This window comes from Haliotis rubra, unplaced genomic scaffold (assembly GCF_003918875.1).
Source record: "Haliotis rubra isolate DU_JTF1 unplaced genomic scaffold, ASM391887v1 Scf321, whole genome shotgun sequence".
Lineage (NCBI taxonomy): Eukaryota > Metazoa > Mollusca > Gastropoda > Lepetellida > Haliotidae > Haliotis > Haliotis rubra.
The window spans coordinates 912,483-936,449 of record NW_025766993.1 but is presented as its reverse complement, the minus strand read 5'-3'; the positions used below and the strand labels follow the sequence as shown (position 1 = coordinate 936,449).

The 23,967-nt window shown below is 37.3% G+C and overlaps 1 protein-coding gene and 1 pseudogene across 1 annotated transcript in view; both read right to left on the bottom strand.

The window, feature by feature from the left end:
* The window catches only part of LOC124283802 (cadherin-related tumor suppressor-like), a 126,583-nt gene that overhangs the window by 89,010 nt on the left and 13,606 nt on the right, over positions 1 to 23,967 (bottom strand).
* On the bottom strand, positions 13,492 to 13,609 carry LOC124283807 (annotated as a pseudogene).

Sequence of the window (23,967 nt, the reverse complement as noted above, 5' to 3'; positions counted from 1 at the left end):
TAAGCTTATGTCACATCTATCTGTTTAAGGTTAACCTTTCGGGACCAATTTCAGGATGATCGATATCATATGGTTACACATTATTTTCCCTTTCTCATTAAACCTGTGAGACCTATTTCAAGACTGATGATACAATATCCTTTTTATTCCATTGTGCAATGCAATCATATGAACAATGCTGATTTTTGCTTATGTTTAATGTCATATTGGTGAGAAAATATCAGGTTTAGGGTCTTGTCTAGTCTGTCTCACAGTCCCTGAACCACATTATTTTCCCCACTGCCAAGCCCTATCTGCAGTACTAAAGCCCTAAAAAAAGCAAGTCTAGATTTCCTCGGGTTCAGTCTGAATCTCTGGTCTCCCTGGGGCTCCTTTTCAATTTAAATGGGCTTGTTTGATACTATCAAAATTATATATATTCAGAGACCAAGCGTTGGTCTAGGTCTTGCCGTGTTTAAGATTATTCCATTTCTGAGCAAAGCGCAAGCATACGTTTGTGTAGCTGTTTGTACTGGTCTGACAAATGCCTGTTTCATAGTACTATCCCACAAATATACCATGCCACAGTTGAATATGGATTGGTAAGACACGGTATACCAATTCCATGTCTACTGTTACTGAATCCATGAACGTCAAGCGCCAAGCAGGTTATAGGAGTACCATCTTCGGATGGTATGGTGCCACAGTTGAATATGAATTTCAAAGACACAGTATACCGGTACCAAATCCAAGGGTACTGTTACTCAATCCCATGAACGCCAAGCGCCAGGCAGGTTATAGGAGTACCATCGTCTGATGTCATGGCGCCACATGGCCAGGGATCATATCACCACCCTTTCACACTCCAGGCTGATATTCTATCCACCAGGCCACACTGGCCATCTGATTAGCAAATAGCAATTAGCTCGAACATAACATGCTACCATGTTTTCACATTTAGGCAATAATCCCTTTTAAACCACGTCAATAATACAATTACAAGATGTGCATATTTCTCATTATTCAACAATTCTGACTGCCAAAACAATGCAAATAGCCAATTTCTGTGATAATATACCTTATAATTAATTTTACATCAACCTTTTATGTAAAAGTATTGTTTTCCCATGAATTTGATGCTGCAACTATTCCACATGGAATTGCCATACAATATATTTTATCCAATGGCATATTTACAATGAGATCATATCTGACCATCACTTCCTTGATAAAAAAAAACAAATTTCGCCAAACTTTTGAAGCTTCCATCAACAGGTGAGAAAGTAATTTTTTCTGTACCACTTGAAGGATTCCATATGTTCTTTTATCTTAGTGTTGTAAATAAATAAGAGCAATTTCTGGTTTTAGAACGTCATGTCTTAATGCCAAACCAAAAACACCAATTGCATACAGGAAAATAGTATCAAATTTGGTAAACAGAATTGTAAGCCTTCTCAAAACAAACCTGATCCAAGGAGTGAAAAAAACGAGGTATAATAAAGAGCAAACGCCAATTAAAAACCCAATCAAACAAAACAAGCCAATTAAATGAGCACTGGCGGGGAATAATGTTGTCTTGTAGTTTTTGTGTTTTTCTAACGAAGGTCGCAGCTGGTCGAGAACGGGTGGGTGAGAAAAGACAAGATCTATCCATCAGAGGCACACTGGAGGCAACATGGCGGAGTCTGTATACACCTTTTTTGTCTGCTTCATGCTAACGAGGAGTCTAACTTGCTGATGGAATTACACATCGGCCAACATGCATGTATATGTGAACATCTCCATTCGGGCCTCTTGACTCTAATTGGTTGGCGAATTGAAAAATTTACAAAACTTAGAACTGGCGACAGCGATGAAAGATCAAATACATCTCTTTCAGTTGGAGAAGTAAATACCAGCAGCCTATCAGTGTGTGCTAAAAATGTACGATGGTTTTTAAAGATTAAATTTAATTCTGACTGTGACATCACTGAATGTTCTTCTCATTAACTGAGCTAATTTGATGGAAAAAAAACAAACAAATATAGCAATTAAATTTCAACTTGATTAAAAATATTACAAGAAGGTATTTGATAATTTTTTATTTAAAGCTAATTTTTAAAAAAGAGAATGATAAAGAATTGAGTGAGTCTTATTACATCTACAAAATGGTGACATTGTAAGTATTGAAAGTTAAAGAATGTGTACCTGACAGTGGATGATAGAATGAACAAACTTGAGCATAATTCCAAGCAACCAGTTCCACAGTGTAAGCAGCCATTCTATAGTTCAGCTGTATCTGAACAAACTAATTAGTGACCTATTTTATCAATGACAAACTGGTGAGTTTGTCTACAATTTGTTTTCATACATGAACAGTTAAGTCAACATTTGAGGAGACACCTTGTAAGATACAGTTTTCTTGCAGACTGATTTTCTGACACCAGAGCCCAATTAAGTAGTGACAAAGACAAAACTGAAATGGCAAACTGCAAGCACTATAATACATCACCATAGCGACCAACAAGGATGTTACAAGAACATGCATGTGTTCCAATTTTTCTAAAAAGTCAACTTTTATTACCTAGGAACATTTTTCATAGTTTAATTAACGGCAGCGTCCTGATACCTCATGGAGACAGGCTGGAAAGCTGTTCGGGAGCAGACATACAAGCATGTGTGTGGGAAAATGGGCAATATTTTATGACACTTTTGTTTCTACTTAATGACGACAAACAATTTTCTTGTAGCGATTCCACAGCTGATTGTGCTGAAATACAGTCTGACTTACATCAGAAGTAAAACAATCTTTTTCTGTTTCATGTACTCCAGTGAATATTTCCTGTTCAAAACAAGTCACATAAATTTTCACCTCTGGAAATGACAACTCAACTTGAAGAATTATAAATAAACATAGGAAACGTTAGAAAGCCTTTCTATGAATATTGGACAAGAACTTCTGCCAACCCATATGCAGATGGTCTTTGTATGTGGGTATGCAGATGCACATGTGAACAGCATAACAACAATAATTCAGAAATGTCCTAACCTTCTCCTCGCCTAAACACACTCTTGGACCTTGATCAACACAGATGTTCCTATTCCAGGAATGTTGGAACTATCCTGACATACCAGGGAACTGAAGGCCCATACAACATAAAACATCTATTAGGTTTAAGCTACACCCTACAAAGAATCTAGGACATATTGGACTCTTTTTCTGCCACTTTTGTCCCAACTAGCAAACTCCAATGTGACAGCATGCGGCATGAATCTCCCTCTCATTATGTGGCGTATCTTTCGGTTCGAAAATTTACCGAGCAATTGTCACCTGTAGTGGCTGAGTGAGTGAGTGAATGAGCTAATTTGCTGCTGAAAACTAAGCAGACGCAAATGAAGAAGAATCGATGTAGCCCATGACGAGATATGTTGGGAAGTGTTTTTCAGCCACCAAACATGCCTCCAACAAATGAGTTATTGTTTTTTGCCCAGCAGACGCCATCAGTTCTGATTGATTTCCATTTTGTGTCAGATGTTTTATTCACACACACCTGGGGGTAATTCAAGCGTGAAGAGATCCTCCCATTGGTCGGCTAGTCTATACTAAAGGGACAATATTAGCTAGATAATTTCCTAGAGATAATTCTCGTCAAGTATCTCTTGTCTATCCTTACTGGGAACATTATTTCCAAATGATAAACACCAACAAAGGCAGGAATCAGAGTGGCCCCATAAACCTGAAATAAACCTGGAACAATACCCTCCCCTAAACAGCCTCAGGTCCAGAGCTGGGGTCGGGTTTCAGGAACAGTGTGTCTCGTGTTGGGTGGATGTAGGAAGGTGTGAAATTATTATAAACTCCAGCTCCATATTTATCAATTGAAATTTAGTTTGTTTCTGAACAAAATGGATGGATTCGTACACTTGACTGGATATGGATTCTATTAAAAAAATATAATAAATGATTTGGGTTTTCAGTACGTTCAACAGATGGTACATCATACAATGTCCATAACCTTGTTGGACGAATGTTACAGAAATAAAGGATGTACACCAGCACAACTATCACACGAGTGAGTGAGTGAGTGAGTGAGTGAGTGAGTGAGTGAGTGAGTGAGTGAGTGAGTGAGTGAGTGAGTGAGTGAGTGAGTGAGTGAGTGAGTGAGTGAGTGAGTGAGTGAGTGAGTGAGTGAGTGAGTGAGAGTGTGGTTTAACTCTGCTTTTAGCATTATTCCAGCAATATCACGTTGGGGGTCAACCAGAAATGGTCTACACACACTGTACCCATATGGGGAATCAAACCCAGGTCTTCGATGTGCCAAGCAGATGCTTTAACCACTAGGCTACCCCACCACACCAGCTATCATACTAACAGAACCAAGGATTAAAATCATTGCCCAAGGTTGGATTCAAAAGTCGGACTGTTACTCGGATCAAAGTACAAGCTAATTAATTGTTGCTTCCCACAAGGCATAGCAACAGACATCAAATTTGCATCCCTCATCATCTTCTAGTTGTTATTATAAACCTGAGGAAATTTTAAAATATCATAATTATCTCATATGTCTTAACTTCAAGAGGAATTGTCCATCTTAATCTGCATGGTCATTTGATAAGAATGTATAGAACCATGTTTATAAAGAACAAGTTTATAACAAACCAATGGTTATAACAAACTGGGGTCCCAGGACAATGTACGGACTAAAGTTATAACAATCTAAAATGTGTGGTCTTTTGAGTTTGTTATAACTGTAGTTTATCATATATGTCTGTACTATTTCTCAGTGCCACCGAACCCTTGAAGGTCCGGGTTAGAATATTGGCCTTCAGTAACCCATGCTTGTCGTAAGAAGTGACTAACGGGATCGGGTGGTCAGGTTCGCTGACTTGGTTGACACATGTCATCGGTTCCCAATTACGCAGATCGATGCTCATGTTGTTGATCACTGGATTGTCTGGTCCAGACTCGATTATTTACAGACCGCTGCCAAGTAGCTGGAATATTGCTGAGTGCAGCGTTAAACTAAACTCACTCACTCACTCACTCAGTGCCACAGACACATATGAAATCTATATGAGTGTTTTAGATTCAACTCCACAACAACTGATGCCCTGGTTGATAGATCTGTGGATGGCAGCTTGCAATGTCTGGACATTGAAACAATTCTCTAGCGACTATACACCATACCATGAACACATCACACAGACCTTCATCCCAGCAGCTCTCAGCACCAACTTACTGTGAATGTTTCCATTGATTATTGTGAGTCACTAACCTCTCATTCAAAGCCGAAAATCTCACCCAATCTCCAATACATCCCAGAAGGGCATATTATTCCTGTAGTTTTTACAGACTTGTAAAATGTATCCCACAATGATTCTAATTGATAAAAAAATGGAATTCCCAAAAGCATAAAATATCTCAGAACATATGGTAAAGTATTTCAGTCACAGCATCCCCAGCAGCTTTGCTGAAAGTGTTCTTAGAGTCACAGTGTCTCAAGAAGGCTTGCTGAAAGTAGGATGTGAACTGCCCTGTCACTAAGATTAATGTCCGCTACTATCAAATCTCTACAGCCTTGTGGCAAGTCTAGTAAGGAAGCGGCCAGGTCTCCAAAATGATTAGCCAAGAAAAAGTCCTGTAGTAGATTTCTATGGGATAGGGAGGTCACCAAGATGAATAAAAGACTCAAGTGGTCTTGAAGCAAGTTGGGATGGGAATAGCAGGGTCCTGAAGATGAATGGCCAGCCAAGTACAAGTCTGTGTCTGTTCCTTCTGCCTCATTACCCCTCCATCGGGGATGTTATGTCTAGGACCCCTTGTCAACCCTGCTGTCTGTCACAGCCTCCGGGTGCTCTCCTGACAGGGAGGAAGGAAGATCATTGTTGTCCGTGATACTGATACACATAACTATCCCTGCAGGCAATGGCGGACAGTGGCCCAACAAAGAATTATGATGATACACAATATCAGGAAGGTAAAATGCTTAGAATTTCAACTGTTTCACAGAGAAATATTATAGATTTGCAACCCTATCAAGCAATTTTTATTAAATTCATCATATAATAACCAGACTAGGATTGAGTTATTGAGGAAAAAACTGTTTCAAGGCATATTAAACCAGACTGCATCATTCCAGAAATCAGAGTCTGCGAAATAATTATCTATCATACGATCAGCCTGTTGGGTGGTCATCTTCCAAACTGGTCAGCTATTCCAATTGAACCCATGCTCTTCAACAGGTGTGACCATCCAATAACCATTTTACTGCCTATGAAACAGGAGAGGACCCCATTAAAGATCTCAACACCAAAGATTTTGGTTCATCATCTAGCACTGCACTTAGCAATATCCCAGACATACGACAAAGGTCTGCAAATATCCAAATCTGGACCAGAAAACCAAGCCAATGAGCTTGACAACCCAATAAATCTGTGAGCTCTATGACCATCATATAATCCTCATGAGTGAGTGAGTGAGTGAGTTTGGTTTTACGCCGCTTTTAGCAATATTCCAGCAACATCACAGTGGGGGACACCAGAAATGGGCTTCACACAATGTACCCATGTGGGGATTCGAACCCGGGTCTTCAGCGTGATGAGCCAACGCTTTAACCACTAGGCTACCCCACCGCCCCTATAATCCTCATGACAATCCTAATCTGAAACTTCCTGACAAGAACGTCTACATGCCAAAATATGCTGCAACCTACCATGATATAACTGCAGCAGTATCACAGAACCGACCCAGACAGAAGTCAGCACTGATGTATGTGTAATTCTGCATGATGATTTGGCATTACCCATTGCAAACCTAAAAACCTCATCACTGTCAAAATTCCACTATATTTACATCTTTCATTTTTCCTTCTAACATGATCCTGGGAAGCCAAAACAGCTGGGGATCAGGCAATTACCCCCAACATTAAGTCAGCTCACTACATAGATGGAACATATTGAATCTTGCCTCCTTTCCATGGTTTGGGGAGACAGAGGGAGAGCAGGCCTCTTCCACACCTTTGTCACTGATCACTGCTTCGCACATCGGGCTTGCATAATTCATGAAGCTTCCAAGCATGTACTAGTATTCCCACATGAATACCTTTCATTACATTTACATGGGACACTCTCAACCTACTTCTTAATTTCTCATGTGTTTCTCCAGTGCAACAAACCTGGCACAATACTGAGCTGAGTCGTAAAAGATATTACGTAGATTTATTGATCCTTCAAACAAATAACGCCTCTGGGGCGACCAATTTTACCTGCATACTTAGTCAGCTGGAAAATTTCAAAGATACTTCATTCAATTCATTCAATTTAACATAAAGGTTCGAATAAATCATATCTACTGCAAATGTAAACGTCAATTATCAATTCAGCCATAATGAGAAGTTTGTTTATTACTAACGATGCAGAAATTTGACACTTCTGAAAAATGACTTTGAAAGTTTTTTCATTGGAGCATCTTCCAAGTTTTACTAAGACTTACAAAAGGAATACTGTTTCTCGCAGCCAGAAAGAATTTTGTTCTATCACACCATCAGTCCCTTTCATGGCCATTCACATCACCTTTACCATCGTGGTACAAGTTGCAAGTTACTGTTAAAAACCTGTGGATCTTTACAGGAACTTTTCTGTATAAACCAGAAGATACCTATATCAGGTTTCACATGGATACAAAACTGTCTTAAAAAATAACAACACACATAGTATAAAGTGTTTAGGGAAATATCATATTTCCTCCTAATTGATAAATAGAGGACACTGACCCTTAATTTAGGAGATAATGTGACAGCCGAAAATTAAATTTTTAACATGCATCCTTATTTTTTATTATCCAGTTATTCATGACAATGAACAATTTTATGAAACACAACATTTTGTAAATATTTAGTTTCTGAAAGAAATCCCTAATATCCTTCACATAAATAACAACTCAGTGAAGCCTTTAAGCGTTTGACGAGATGTATCTGACAGATATATGGTCTGAAAAATTTGCTTTTCAACTAGAATTGAAAAGGCTTCAAATTTAGAGAGATAGACATAGAATAAGGATCGTTATTCCCTGAAAACTGTTTGTGGATATTTCAGACAGTTTCATTTTTTCAAACTCTTTGCTGTTTAGCATCACTGGCTATCAAAACGGGTTACTCACGCGTGGCTGGGGGTAAATTAAGGTTGCTCGCAATGATGTGTTGTAATTACAGGCTTACAAAGAACCAAGTTACAGGAACTCCGGAGCTACAGAGAAAGACACTCAAAGAAAGTCTGGCTGCGAAATACTGCTTTTCCTTTATTGTTACGACTAGCTTTAGCCTTTCGTGTTTACATGATTAATGAAAAAACAACTGAATTATTGTGTTTGGAGACGGCCTGTCCTAATCAACACATTTGGAATTGGGTGTAAGAATTATTAGCGTGTATAAAATTAATTCTGATCAGAAACCTATCAAAAGTTCAAGTCACCTCAAACAACCCAGAAACGCGATCAAACATGATGTCAAACAAAACTACTCCCTCAAACTGGGAAATAATAGAAAATAAAACAAATGTTTCTGAACTGAATATTGGGTTATTCAAAAATATGCTAAGCAAACATTGAAAAGTTTAAAACATTAGCAGCATGAGAGAAAGTTCAAACTTTCTTGATAAACGTAAGCAGGACTCACCAAGGCAATGCATTTTAAAGGCATATTAAGTGTTTCCAAGGATATTGTCCCATTCATATGGAAAACAAGAAAACATTCATCCCTTGAAATATTGTTCGGTGAGTGTGGTGATGCCATGGAATGGCCAGCGAAGTATTTATTTGGCAAATCCGTATTCATCCAACCAATGACAAAGACATCTTGAGTGAAAACGGACCTTGGCAATTTCTTGAATTTGTATTTACTTTTTCCGCCTCCATGGGTTAAGCCAGTGCACTGTGCAATCTGCCATGCACATTTAGACTGGATTTATTCAAATCAATATGCACCACATAAAGTCAAACATATTTAAAATCAGCCCTCTCCAATCCTGTCGAGACACAAAAGCTGTGTTCTTTCCCAGTCCAGCATAGGAAGTCAGTGACGAGAAAAATATCTAGATTAACATGCACTTTTCAATTCAGTTTGAACAGACAGACTGCTGATGACAACATGATTACAGTTTCTTGATATCTTTCCAAATAATATATACAAGTTTTCTAAAAATAGCCTAATCTACAATCTACAGAATAGAGATTATAATCTCCCTCAAACGTTACACTGGTAAACTTTGAATGCTTACTGGGAGGTGTAATTAAGTATGAGCCGGTGTTGAATCGGCTTCATCAACCATGAATACAGTCTTCGCCGAGAGAGAAAAACGTACCTCTGTCACAAAAGATCTTCATAATACTGTATCATATTTGGTCCTTGACGACATCTTTTTGCATGATACATCACACAGTCATGTGACTCAGCACTCTGGGCTGAATGGTTTGTACTAAATCTCAGTGGTGTTGAATGTTCCGATTTTGTTTTTCATATTCTCTGTGCAGTTATGACATAAGTTGTTGTCATCAATAACACAGCTAATAGTATACCACCTTGTCATACAGCAAGAAGGATATCGTTCAGATTTCTATACCTCGATACAAATATTTGAGAAAACTGAGCTAGTCTTTCACCATCACATCCAGACAGTCGATCATCGCAATATAATTGACATTGTCACTATTATCAATATCATCATGCTCATAAAAAATATTATCTCAACTCATTGAAATTCATCTGAAATAAATGTCAGTGAATAAAAATGAAACTCAATACTCAGACCTCTACTGAAGCATGAATATCATTCAAATTTCATATCTTATGACTTAACGAATTCCAGCCAAGACTTGAAACCGAATACTTGTGAGCAAAGATGTCTGTGTTAAGTCAGCCATTTTGCCACCCAGGCTTCCATGTTGAAAGACCCCAACACAGGTATGCTCTGGGAAACTAGGCATGTTATTCTGTCAGTCTCCCACAGTTGATGATTCATCAGCAAACACAAAAAACAGAATTCTGAAAAATATTCTGCATAAATTTGTTCCAGACTATTTACCACAATTCATTTGCAACAACCAAAAACCATTCTCAATACTACTTCCCTTGCAACTATGTTTTTATGAACAACATATCATAAAGCTTTTAACCATAATACTTGATTACCTCTTGGTATCTAAACATCATAAAGGCATTCATTTTATTAATAAATGTTGACTCTCGAATTAGAAAGCCAACTTGTATGATTATTATTCATCAATGTTGATTGTTGTGCAATACTCCTCTGGATTTATTCAATATATTTAGCATTTCACTGTGAACTTGGTTCCTGTTGAACATACCACACTAAAATGCAGTTATTTTTTAACCACAAAGAGTTAATCTTTTAACTATGACTGCAAATTAAACATGAACTATCAATGTTCCTTTCTTTGTAACATTCATAAATCCTCTTAATAACAAATAGTTATACAATTAACAGAGCATTAAGTACAAGATTAAGGGAAGGATCTTACTTCCTAATCTACAATTAATTATAAAAACATGTCTTTATTAACTGTCTGTTGGTAATCTTAAGAGTTTGATTATCAACACAACATTATAAACAAATCGTAAAATGGTGGAATTTATTTCCCCCAGGTGGTTTTATAGGAATTCATTGTATCACTCACTGTACCCCATTTTGATAGAAAATAGTGTCGATCATGACCCTTATTGAGAGGTAATGAAATCTATAATGGAAAAGGTGGCCATTGCCACTGGCAAACACTGACTGCTTGGGCTGGGGCTTGTGCTCCACAATTAACAACCCTTGACAAATGGCAAGCTCCACCTTGGTGACCTGAGCCAGCTTTTTCAATACAGCAATCGTGAGTGAGTGAGTGAGTGAGTGACTTTCAGCAATAGTCCAGCAATATCATGTCAAGGGGCACCAGGAATGGGCTTCACACATATAGGGAAGCAAACCCAGGTATTCTGTGTTACAAGAAAACGCTTTAACCACGAGGCAACTGAACCACAATCCTGAAATAAGTGTACATTATGAGTTGTGTGATCAACAAGTGGCTGAGAGCTCTTCTTCATTGTTTGAGATAGATGTTTTCAGGTTTTTATTACCACGTTGAAAGGAATTTGTCATTTCACATGTTTAACCCCACTTAGCTATTATTAAATTTTTATGACAACCATTACGTTATTGAGCGTCATACTTTTTAAAATTTTTGTCGTGAAGTTTAATTTCATTCCCACAAATTCATGGAATGAATAATGCACTTATCGATTGACATAGAATTGACAATTCGTGCAATTAGAAATAAAAATATCAATAATTTCCACGGAACATTTCACATGCTCATTTCAGCCCAATCTCTGATATATAATTATACCTGTACATGCCAGGTGTGTCACATGCAACAATGCGAAACACATACCTAACAACAACGTCCCCATCTGTTGAACATCAAGGAAACATTTCTAGCAGTCAATGGACCATCAAAACACAGAGCACTATCAAGTGCATGATAAGCATGCTGTGTGCCAACAACTGGAAGGTCAATATTGATTTCATAAACATTTTATGTTTCATTTACAATACAAGTTATTATTCTGAATCTGCTTTTTTACATGTCTATATTTAACTGAATTTTCATGTCTGCATATTTATTTGTTAATAAATGTCATGAACTAAACGATTTTTTAGGGATTACATGTTTTCATGACAGTATTGTTCGGGGTTATCAGGAAATCCCTTGTTTCACAATCTTACTGTAACATATATACTTGAACAATAAATAAATGTAAAGTATCTACATTGACAAATATGCTTTATTAACAGGAGAGGCATGCTGAGGTTACCCGTAGATAAGCCGACCTCCTTATTCAGTAATATACGGTAGTTATAGTCAATTATTACATGAAACTGAAAAATAGGTATAAAACAAGACATTTCTGCAAATATTTTTAACTTCAAAATTACTCCATCAAACACCTGAAACTAGTCCCAGCATACCGATGTGCAACAGGGCCCTGTTCCTCAAAGCGAACGTAGCGCTACAACTGTCATAAGTCTATGTTAAAGTATGGGAGTTACGATCATCTTAGGGTTACGATCGCTTTGAAGAACAGGGCCCTGGTCAACTACCTTGCTTGAAAGCAGTTGTCAGTCCAATATTCTTAACATGTACAGCTGAGAACAAGAGGATCATACTTATATTTTCGACTGCATTGTCTGGGCTGGGTGGTGAAATGGTTGGACATAATGTGAAATGCCACTATAGTGTTATAGTGGTCTGAGATGAAATGAACGGACCAGATTCAGCTCGATAGTCATTATCTTTGCCTATTACTATTAGCAGGACATGATTGCATGGATAACATTACCACACCGGTGGACCTCTCCAAGAACCTAAAACACAGCATCAAATCAATGAGCAAGTGCATTGTTACAGCCTGTCTGTAAAACGTGCAAAGGAACATTATATAGATTCTGCCTAGTTCATCTCATCAGACAATTATATCAATTGCTTGGAAATTGCAGCAGAGCAAGCACTTTAGACACCATTTTAGGGAAAATATGCTTGTTTCGATATCCAGCGGTCTAATATTGATAAAATCTTTAGCATCCAACGTCATTGATATAATTGCGTCTGATTGACAAGGGCCGTTTGTCGGGAACTGTTATACACACGTATTGTACACAGACGTATAGCAACAACAGCTTCAAAGTCAGACATGGATGACCTCGAAACTTTCTATAAAGATTGTTATGTTATACATGGATGACCTCGAAACTTTCTATAAAGATTATTATGTTGTACAAGATTCATGTCTTTCATATTTGGAAATCAAGCCAATTCAAACATTCAAACAGTGATTTCTCAAAAGCAGGTTTCATAATAAACCAGAACTCTGACCAACTACATGACAATCAGTATCACAATGCTGAAATATTTTACCAACTTGGCATTTATGAAAAGTTTGAAATCGGATCCATCATATTTTACAAGCACATCTAATCTATTGAAGACAGTTCTGTATTTTTATATTACAAGAGAACCCTTCCCGATGGATGAGTATCTCAGGCGGCATCCTGGAGGATTGAGCTACGTTCACCTGGCTACAAAGAGGAAGCCACCCCTCAAACATGGCCGTCTTATCACACCATCCATTGTTGGTTATCTTAATGTCCATCAACGTCATGAAATCACACCAGTTTTCAAAATATCCTCTTTCAGAGACATAAGGGTAATGCCTTATCTTTGTTTGGGTGCCTTCACATCTAGCCAGAGAGTCTGTCGATTCCATACAGGAAAATATAAAGGTGTTATATTTGAAATATTTCTAAATCTAAACTAGATTAAAATTTTAGATTTGCCTTGATTGTATACACAATGATCAGAGAACTTTCCATGTTTGAATATTTATGATCTTAACATTGACTTTCCTGACAGCCCAGGGCCAGCCTATTAATATTGTTTCAGAAAAGGCTTGGAAGGTTAAAAAGTTCAAGTGTATCACCTCCCGTGACATAATCATTCTGATTTTCTATCATCCTTGTGGTTTGGTAGACCGTCAGTTTTACCTGAAGTCATGGCGATGCATGTTATAGAAATGATCCCTAAAAGTATGATCTGTCCATGAAATTTTCCCAGCAAAAAATGAAAATCAGCAGATTCTTGGTTTGACAAACTTCCTAACAAACAAACCAGGAATGATGATAAATCAGAAAGGGAGATAATTTATGTCAAGTTTGAAACACTCGGTTATCTGCCTGCAAAGACTAACCTAGTGATTTATTAAACATTGAGTGTGTTTACCTGCCAGAAACAGGCAGGTGGCCATGGGACAAAAAGGAAATACTATATTTGTTCAGAGGTTTCATTATAAAACAACAAGCGGTATGCTGACCAGAGGGGGGTATTCTGAGACCACTTCAAGCATAAATCTCCATGACTTTGTTGGCATCCGTAGCATATGTATTGGTGACACCTGAAATCTTAGACAGATGATCCCGGGTTCTGCATGGTAATTTTATCCTATGTTTCCGTGACAATACCCTCCTTAACAATTTTTCAACACAACAGATCCATTATCATGTCAACTGACTGACTGAACATTTCCATTCAATTTAATACTGCAAAATCAGCCAAAACTCAAAGGACCCAAAAAATCCAAAGCAAGCTGAGTGTAATCATTCACATGTAATTCGTTAATAAGAAACAATACCATAAGAAACGTTTCTTGTCATCACGACAAAAAAAATATTCGAGTCATCAATATAAAAAAAATTCCCTGATGATTGTGTGTTGAATAAATGGCCTCATTTACATGGGAGCCTCGCATCAGCCTTTCATGTGAAAGTGGCAAGGAACACCATTATCAACGTGACAGAAACCGGACATCCTGTTGTGAGCCTTCAGTGACCATTAAACTTCTGTCGCCTTAACTACAAAGGCCCCACACTTTGGTTGCTGGAAATAAAACCACCGCATAGCTATTCTTGTGACATGTCTGCAAATTAAACAAGAATTTGTACATCTAAATTGAATTGAAATACAGCCATTTTGAGAAATAAATTCAACAAGTAAGATATCAATTCAGCCAGATAATTTCCAATTACACTTGTACAATCGGTTTCATCGAATAACGATTCAAAGAAAAAAATTAAATGATCAGGGAAATAATTACAAGGAGCTGGCAAAGTTGTATTTCTTTGTTTATTGAAAAACATGTCAAGCTGTTGTCTTGGAACTGGGTCTGGTATAACTGCCATGAGAAATCCATCTTACATCATAAACACCATTTTCCAGACATGAAGGTTGTTAGGGGCAACCATCTCCACTCATCCCAACAAATCTGAATGGATACTTTAAGATCTAACATTGCTATTGTCACTAAGTCAACAAATCATACAAAAATATTTTCTTTTCATTTAAGGTAAAGCCATCTCAAAGGTCATGACTTTTGCGCAGAAAAAGCTCAAAGTTGCAGGAAAAACATGATGATTTGCTGAAGTATCTACTAGCGGCAAGAACCCAGGGTAAACTAGGGAAAGTATTATGGCGAGAGCCACTGACTGAAGAATAGCCCCTCTGATTGGCCACAAATGTCAACATAGCCGTTACAACAGCTTTTGAAATTGTCAGGCCACTGGCAGCTCTATAGTCAAGCAATAACTCTAATCTCCATCAAATCCGAAGAAAAAGTAGATGTTCTCCTTTGTTTCGTCCACAATAATCTCTGTGACCAACAATAGTGCCACTGGGCTGTGACCACTAACGACTGAAGCAAACGCCAATAAGCCAAATGTCCTTTGTACTGTTTAGAGTTCATGGCTAAACTCTACACCGAGTAGGCGGATATGGTCTGCGTCGGTGATGTTTGCTAAGTTGGAACAATATATGAAATGTCAAGGACATAATTACACTCAGAATTAAACAAAAATTGTACATCAATTTACATTCCACAGGTTCGAATTTGTATTGGTCTTTGAGATGAGCTTTTGTGCTAAGGAAGGGTCTAAATCCTCGAATCTTCAGATAATGTTACTTTGTTTCCAAACACATGGTTCTGAAACATATCAGAAAGCCTCAGCCTTTAATTATAGTTGTATCGACACATAATTCTCTACAAATCACCCAATTTGAAATGAAAACCTTTCATGGTGCACTTCAAGCAGCTTACTTCTGCCCCAGCCCACAGCCTAACCAAGATAATCTGGATTACATCATGTAATCTGCCAACATTCACAAGCATCAATGTCCATTTTAACTACATTGTTAAATATTCTTTTGTCGTGAGGAAATTGCGTTTTTTTCTTCATCAATTACAGCAGGCACATTTCTCAACCTATAATCAAGTAATACATCTATTTCAGCCATCATCGACAACATATCGCGCATTTATATAAAAACAATATTGCAGTACCAAACATCAATACGCCATGTTGAATGCCGTTTCATTGCTTCACAAGATACATCGAGCATCTCTACGCACCAGGTGGTTTATGTATCTGTGTCTATTTTGCTCTCTGCTGTAGATGCTAATCATAGCCCTACATTCTCAATCTCAAATCAATTCTACAGGAACTATTTGTTTTGTGAGAACGCAGACCTTGGAATGCTAAAAAGTAAAGTTTGTAGACCGAAGAGTATCACCTTTGCTATAGATTCCAGCCACAACCCAGTCCCCTGACCACCCATACACACACACTGCCACAAAACTCCTGGCGGAAACATGCTAAATGCTTTTCCTGTATCGCAAGGCCAGACTCGTAGGCACGAGGATTAGGTGATGGGCACAGTTTTATCGCGGCTTCTTGATTTTCCTTTTTGAATCTCACCGACAAATTCACCATAGCAGAAAATCTCTATGGTGTTGTCCCAGTCAGATAGGATTTTAAACTTGTTTTGGTTCAGCCTGATCTCGGCCTGGTTGGATGCTCAAAGAGGGTGACGAGGGAGCTATGACCATTCATCAGGTGACGCCAGCTTTACAACTGAATAGAACCAGCTAAATATTCTGTGTGAAGAGAAAATGTACTTTCATAGAGACATTAGCAGGTTTATAGGTACATTTGATACAATTTAGGCTGAACATACAGGTTTCAAATCTGTCACACACTGAAAGAAGCTAGTGGACTGTGAGACGGCTGGACAAAAGCTCTACAACACACCACCAGTCTAGCCCAGAGCTCAACCAGAAATGTCAACATTTTGAAAAATACAACCAGTACAAGCAGAAAATACTCGACTATTACAGTCCAAGAGATGAATGCAGTGCATCTTTTATTTGAAGAGTACAGTTGAATTAAGTTCAAGAGTAAATAAATCTCCTAATGCTGTTAAATGGCAGGCCTGAGGCCTTGTTTTTCTTTATCCAATGGTGATATGCAAGTCTATCCGCGTTCAGCCAGGCGGACAGAGTTCCGAGCCAGATCATTGTCATTCAACGATCACAACCACGTTTGAAAAGCTTTGGAAGACATGTGCGATCGTCTTTCTATTCTGTGTCACGTCTTCCTCGCAAGAGAAGCTGTACAGAGTATTCAGGTTGCATGATTTTATCAATCCCGCTATTGAGGCCAGGGGAGACATATGAGCAAACACTCAACAACACTGGATCGCCAAATGAAAATATTCCCATTATCGCACAAAGACAAGATTGCTATTTGAGGACCTATCCACACAACGTATCACATAATGTCATCACAGCCGAGTCGACATGAGGTGTTTTCTTACTCCAACTTACGACTTCAAGACAAATATGTGCGCTATATTCACACAAATTAGTTTCAAATTTAGCAAATATCGCAACCAGCACACTTAACTTACTGAACACAATATGTAACCATGGAAATCACAATTAGAGTCTGATTTTCTTTCTGTCTACATGACTGGATGCTTTTGTTTCATTTCTTCATAAAATATTTCACCAAGCGGGTTATTGAATGTACAGTGTTATTAGTATTAACGCACACATACAAAATAACCAAAACATGAATAGGAAAGCTGTCATTTGGACAATGGGCAGTATGTCAATAGTGTTGTATTGGCAGCCACAGAAGAGTTATTATTGAACATGTTCTTTGTCCCAGTGAAGTATTAGAAATTCTCCATTGCTCGTTTTCATATGGTGTCAGTAGAGGGCGCTGGTGTATTTGCTGGTGTTCATAGCACATTCAATAAGGGTAGCCCAAGGTGAACAGACATGAAGACTCCATACAAAAACCTTTGAATGAAATAATATGGAGGTTGTCAACCCTTAGCGTTTTCAAGATACTGCTTTCCAAACAACTACTACAACAAACTTAATGCAATTATGGCAAGATGCATTTATCATAATTTACACAGCATTTGGAAGTTTAGTTCAAGCTATGTTGACACATTAACTGGTAGTGTTGTTTATTTTGAATTGGAGTTTTAAAATTTAATTTTTTATAACACAGATGTTTTAGGGTTTTTTCAGTTTCAAGTACATTCTACCTATGCTATGGAGGTTTTGAAAGGCTATATAAAAAAGAAACACATTTAAATCAATGTATAAAGCAAACAGCAGGATACTGAATTTTTGCTTCATTAAATGCAAAAATTTATTTCCTGTATAAGCTTTCATGCAAAATACACAAAACTTCAAACTGTAAACAATTTACTCTTAAACCTTAACACAGGAAATTGAACATGGTAGACCCCAAACTCCAGACTTCAATAAACCTTACATTATAACAAATCTCAGAGCAGAACAAAAAGTGACAGTAATGGTGAGTTGTCAGCTGGAAGAGAATTTGCCCACGACAGACAAACATGAAACTGGCTTAGTCCCTATGCTGTCAATATTGGGACAAAACCCAGACTGCTGTGTTGCTTGTTTGCAAACACACAATCTTTCCCCTTTGGTGAAAATGACACTTTTCGCCTCAAAACACAGGTGATGATATCGAATGCTTCAACACACAGACTACTTGACACAGGAAATATTTCAAAAGTTTTCATTCTTTTTCATCATATCAAGGTTAGTCGACAACACCCTGTTATCAAATATTACATTTTTAAGAAAATGACCAAAATTTCAAACTGCACTAAAATGATAAAACTGTTTAACAAAATTTGCTGAGGCCACCACGTGAAAACAATATTTAAAACCTACATCAGTTGTACCTCTCAAGATTAGATTTACTTTTATAATTAACTGCGAAACATTCTATGTCAGCTGAGTGCGGCGTAAAACTAAACTCACTCACTCATTCTATGACACTTATATTTCTGATCAAACAGGTGACAAAAATCAATTTTATGTTCGTTCACAGACTCAGAACGAACTTACTGATTTTCCATGACATTATTTTTTTTTCAGTTCCAACAACAAAGAGCCTCTGTCCAATGAACCTGAGTTGACATTGAAGTAGTTGATTATATTCTTAACTGTTTATTGAGTTAAACGGCTAATTCAAACCAGTTTTGTGGCAAACATTCTCGATGTACCCCCTGGTGCGTCCAGCCACCTCAGACATGACCCATGAAAGGTAACGACGTAGGTGAGAGAGGTACACCTTTACCCTCCCAACAGGTACGCACCAATTACTCCCAACACCTCCGCAGTGGGGGACTATAGAGACAATGACGGGACCAGGCTCTGTGAGAGATATATTGCATAACACGTCGGGGGAAATCTGCCAGTTTCTCTCATTTACTGAAAAGTAGCTTTTTTCTTTGTTATAAGCAGCTTTGAGGATTTGAACAAGAAGTAATTATCTCTTCAGGATCATCCGAGCGGGTGGAAGGAAGGGCTATGGAGATTAGGGAACAGACAGTCGGATATAAGCTGGCTGCTGGGGCAATATTACATCAGAGACAGTTTACGACATACTGCTTTCCTGTAATTAACCTCATGACCAGATGATGACCTCTTCATGCTAATACCCCTCACAGCATCACATAACTTGAGGAAAAAAATGCGGATTTGATTTTTCCAAACAGACCTTCAAAATAATCATTTTCAAACATGAAATGTACATACACTTTCATTAACTTGAAATAGGTGATAATATTTCAATATTTTTCTCAATATTTTTTCAAATTGTAGCAAAAGTGTTTGACTAGCTATATATAAAAAGAAAGTAAAATATAAAAAGTAAAATATGATATACAGTATAAGCATTGTCATAAAAACTTAACCGTTTTACAAATAAAGTTTTATAATCAAAGAAATTACATGAAACCAATATATAAAGTTTCATAATCAAAGAAATTACTTGAAACCAAACCCATTACAAAAACTGGAGTCTATCAAATATTGTCATGGGAAATATGAATCTCACAGTTCCTTCTCAAACCCAAATAACAACTGTTATAAATACATTGTTTCGTGTCCACAAATTACATCATTAAAACAACTTATTCCCCATGACCACATTTTGCGAAGAACTGAGTCACCAAGTCGTTCCATCCTTAGTTGTATCAGGTGAGAAATTGTGGCCTCTGATTCCCCTGATGCTCTGTGTTAGTTTTTCATTAGAAGTAGATGTATGGTAAATGTCACAGTGCTATTCCCACCTTGTGTACATCCAAATTCCCCAGTGTCATCACACTGACCTCAGTCACAAGAACGTTGTCTCACAAACTAATTCCAATAGTGAAAGTGTTAATTCCCTTCCTCAACTACATAACTTTGTACATCATGCAAAAAAGTTCAGCTGCACACACACAAAAAAGACAGAGCTATTTTTAACACATTTTTCTCTCAAACACACTGTAGCTAACACCAGATTTCAAACTATTTTCACTTCACTCATGATTAACCCTTTCAACACCGCAGGCCGAATAATCGGCCACAACGTTATGAGTCCCCAGACACCGGAGGCCGATTAATCGGCCAGGCAGTAGTCACGTCAAAATGAGACATAATTTTAGGAACCTACCTGACTTTTGATTCATATATCAAATCTATCACATTTCACAATGTCTAAAAACACTTATTAAATTTCAATTTATCATATATTATCAGCAGAATTAAAATTATAAACTATTTTTCGCAATGTTATTGAAAACAACGATTCTCGGACACATGCTTCGGCAGCGGGTCTACAATAAACATTGTCAAAGAGCAAAGTAACGATGTTTCGAGGAAATTATTAAATAAATTGAATAACTAATGAATAAAATCAACAACAGCATTCATTAAAGTTGTCAAACGCATATATAAAATTACTATTTCCATCTTTTGTGCGATCATGTAATGCAAGTCAAGTCACTGACGAGTGACATCTCGCTCACCTCAATCTTCACGCCGACACGATGTTTAATGCGAAAATACATACATGAAGCATTTTTGTCACAGGTCATAACCAAGCACGATACATCCAATAAGTTCCATAATTTACGATAGGTAGCGATTTCTTGCTTAATATGTTCAGAATACCATTATTTTACCCAAAACTTTTGTCTAAATCTAAAGGTTTTCGCTTACGAGGACGATATCCATTGCTGTAATATGATTGGCTGCCTTAGGTCACGGTCTGATTTTGACCAATGACGACCCTTATAGCAGACTGTGGCTAAAAAGCCGCCATTAGAAACCAATTTTTATCCAATAAAATCGCTTCTTACAACTGTGAAAATACTCTTGACAAGGGTACAGTGATATTGTTGATGTTCAGAGCTTTCGAACGATGCCCGACATCAAACGATTTGTCACAAGATGTTATTCATACAAAGCTTCAAAACGGAGGTATTTTCAGTTGTTATGTCATTTTACCGAGCTGAAAGCCACAGATATCGGAAATAGGCTGCACCATACATATTGTTTAAGAAATCTTTTATAATAATTTTCTGATTACGTAAAGATGAAAATATAAAAGAAAAGGCACGGGCATATTGTGACATGTCACAAATGGAAAAAATCGCCATAGTTTTTGCTCCTTTCGTGGTTTATCTGGACGTTATAAATGTAAGCTTGCATTTTCATTCAAATATAAATTTATTTAAGTTGTAGTTGTATAAATTTAATAATATTATAAAAATAAACTTCATATTTATCAACAGTAGGATTAGATCTTTTAAATGGTGTATGGGATGTAGTAGCAATAACGTTTTACAAGCTTATAATTTCCTTCATAAACATAGGCTTCATCTATGACCTCAGAGTCTCTGGGAACTCGGTGTCATGGCAGTAAATGCCTCTGGTTGACTGGTGTTGAAAGAGTTAAGTAAAATATTTTAAAAAATCCAAAATCATAATCATCTTGAAAACAATGATTATGCCACCAAGAATATTCCTCATGGACTAACATATACTGAGAGAAACAAATAAAGGAACACAGGAAAATTCAAGTGTTCCTTAATATTTTCCAGTTTTCATCACCAGCTTTGAATAGGAAATCTGACAATAAATACAGGAACACTGCCATGAAGCGGTGTTCCCTTATTTGTTTTCCTCAGTATATTTCAAAAACATTATTTCTCAGCTACCATTTCTGCATCTACAACAAGAGTTATAAATTGTATCATGATTGTTGGTTTAGAAACCTGTTGACATGGCCGTCAAACAAGAAAAGTGTCATGTGACCTGCCATTGTCCTCCCATCAAACCGTTTCAAATATGACACCCTATACTTACTATCTCATTGACAACATAACATTTATTCCACATGTCAAAACATGATTTATGGCCATTTTTCCCCTTTATCTGGCATAGTTCCCCCAACTTGAACTACAAACCGATGGGCTTCACTTGGGACAATTACCAATGGTACCTGCTTATTTGAGGCGAGGGTTCCAAACTCATGGCGCCTATTCCTGAGAAAGTGAAAGAAATCTGTGACTACTTCAGCACACTGTAACCATCAATGACCTGCATTTAAATCGGGGAGGGGTCTGTAACCTTAGCATGTTAATAAAGTGTTGCGTATGTCTATGAGTAGTAAATACCCATGTAGCTAAACAACATAGCTGTGGCTTCATAAACAGCTAGTGGTAGCTGTAGATTAGGTCTACGAGAAGGTGGCTGATAAATTACAGAATTGTAACTGTACAAACCATCGATAACATACAGTAGACGGAGGCTTTCAACAGTAAGAAAATTGAAAACTTATGGTAGTCTACAGGTTTGTAACTGTTTTTGTTGTTTTGTTTCTGTTTGTTTGTTGTTTAATGTTGTGCTCAGCAATATTCCAGCTAAATGGCAGTGGTCTATAAATAATCAAGTCTGGACCAGACAAACCAGTGATCAACAGCATGAGCATTGATCTATACAATTAGGATACAGTGAAATGTGAGCAAAGGTTTGTAGCTGTACAAACCATAGATAACATAGATGTATTCACAAACCAGTACGCCTTGATTTTCGAGTAAACTATTTGACAACCATCAGTGTTAGGATTCAGCCACATAAACCTTCAGAAATAGATACGTAAACTTCAAATTATTTCAACAACCCGAGATCTGCGATCTTCATGAAATGTCACAAGTGTAAAGGAGAGCCATATTTAGAGACCGGAATGCTGCTTGAAAAGGTCACATTTGCGTGAGTTCATTCTAAATCACTGAATCGGATGACTAGACCAGCTGACACTACATGAAGTCCATGTCACACACGGTGATCTTGCTACAACGACACACATATACATGATATACATACATGCATCTATTATCTAAATATCACCTCATCTGGTCTCAGTTATCTAGGTCAATAGCATAATCCCTAAATAAAGCATTGTTATTTTAATAATCTCTACATTAAAGTTCTCCCATTTTAAGCGAAACTACATTAAAGTACTTCCACATTAAAGCTCAACAACTTCAAAGTTCTTTCACATTTGAGCTTAACTACATCAACATTCTTCCACACTTAAGCTAAACTAACTTGGTGGTCACAATAGAAGTCTATCTAACCTCTTAACAGCATTAGAAATAGAAACCTCCACCAAATCCTATTAATTTTAGCAGTGGTAATGTTTTCTAAAAACTAATAATAGAAACTGAGAACTTGACAATTTTCAACAAATTTCACACTCCATTACTAGTACATTAAAACTGTAACCTAGTTACTGACATATTCATATTAGCCGTCACATCAATGTTCACACTCTTAGACGGTGGCTTCACAGGTCCTGTGCTAAAATCAGCTGTCAGGAAGATACTATTTCAGTGCTGTGTTTAAATATTTATACCTGAACATAATCCTACAGAAAACCATCATAAAATTTAATAATTGATAAGGCTTAGTCAATAATAAGGTCCTCAGTATAGCATTTATCACCGGGATTAATTTCTCCCGATGAATAACGACCACTTAATAGAATCGAATGATCACATGCAAAAGCTGTTTGCAAAGAGGCTGCTTGTTGTTTTAGAGATTATGGTAACATCAAAAACTGTTTTGTTTCTCCTCAGAACCATTAAGAGTTATGTGTGAAACATGAAACATCTAATTCCTTTTCTTAGTTTACTCAATTGATTACTTCAGGCGATTCCTGATCAAATTTAATGTAAATATC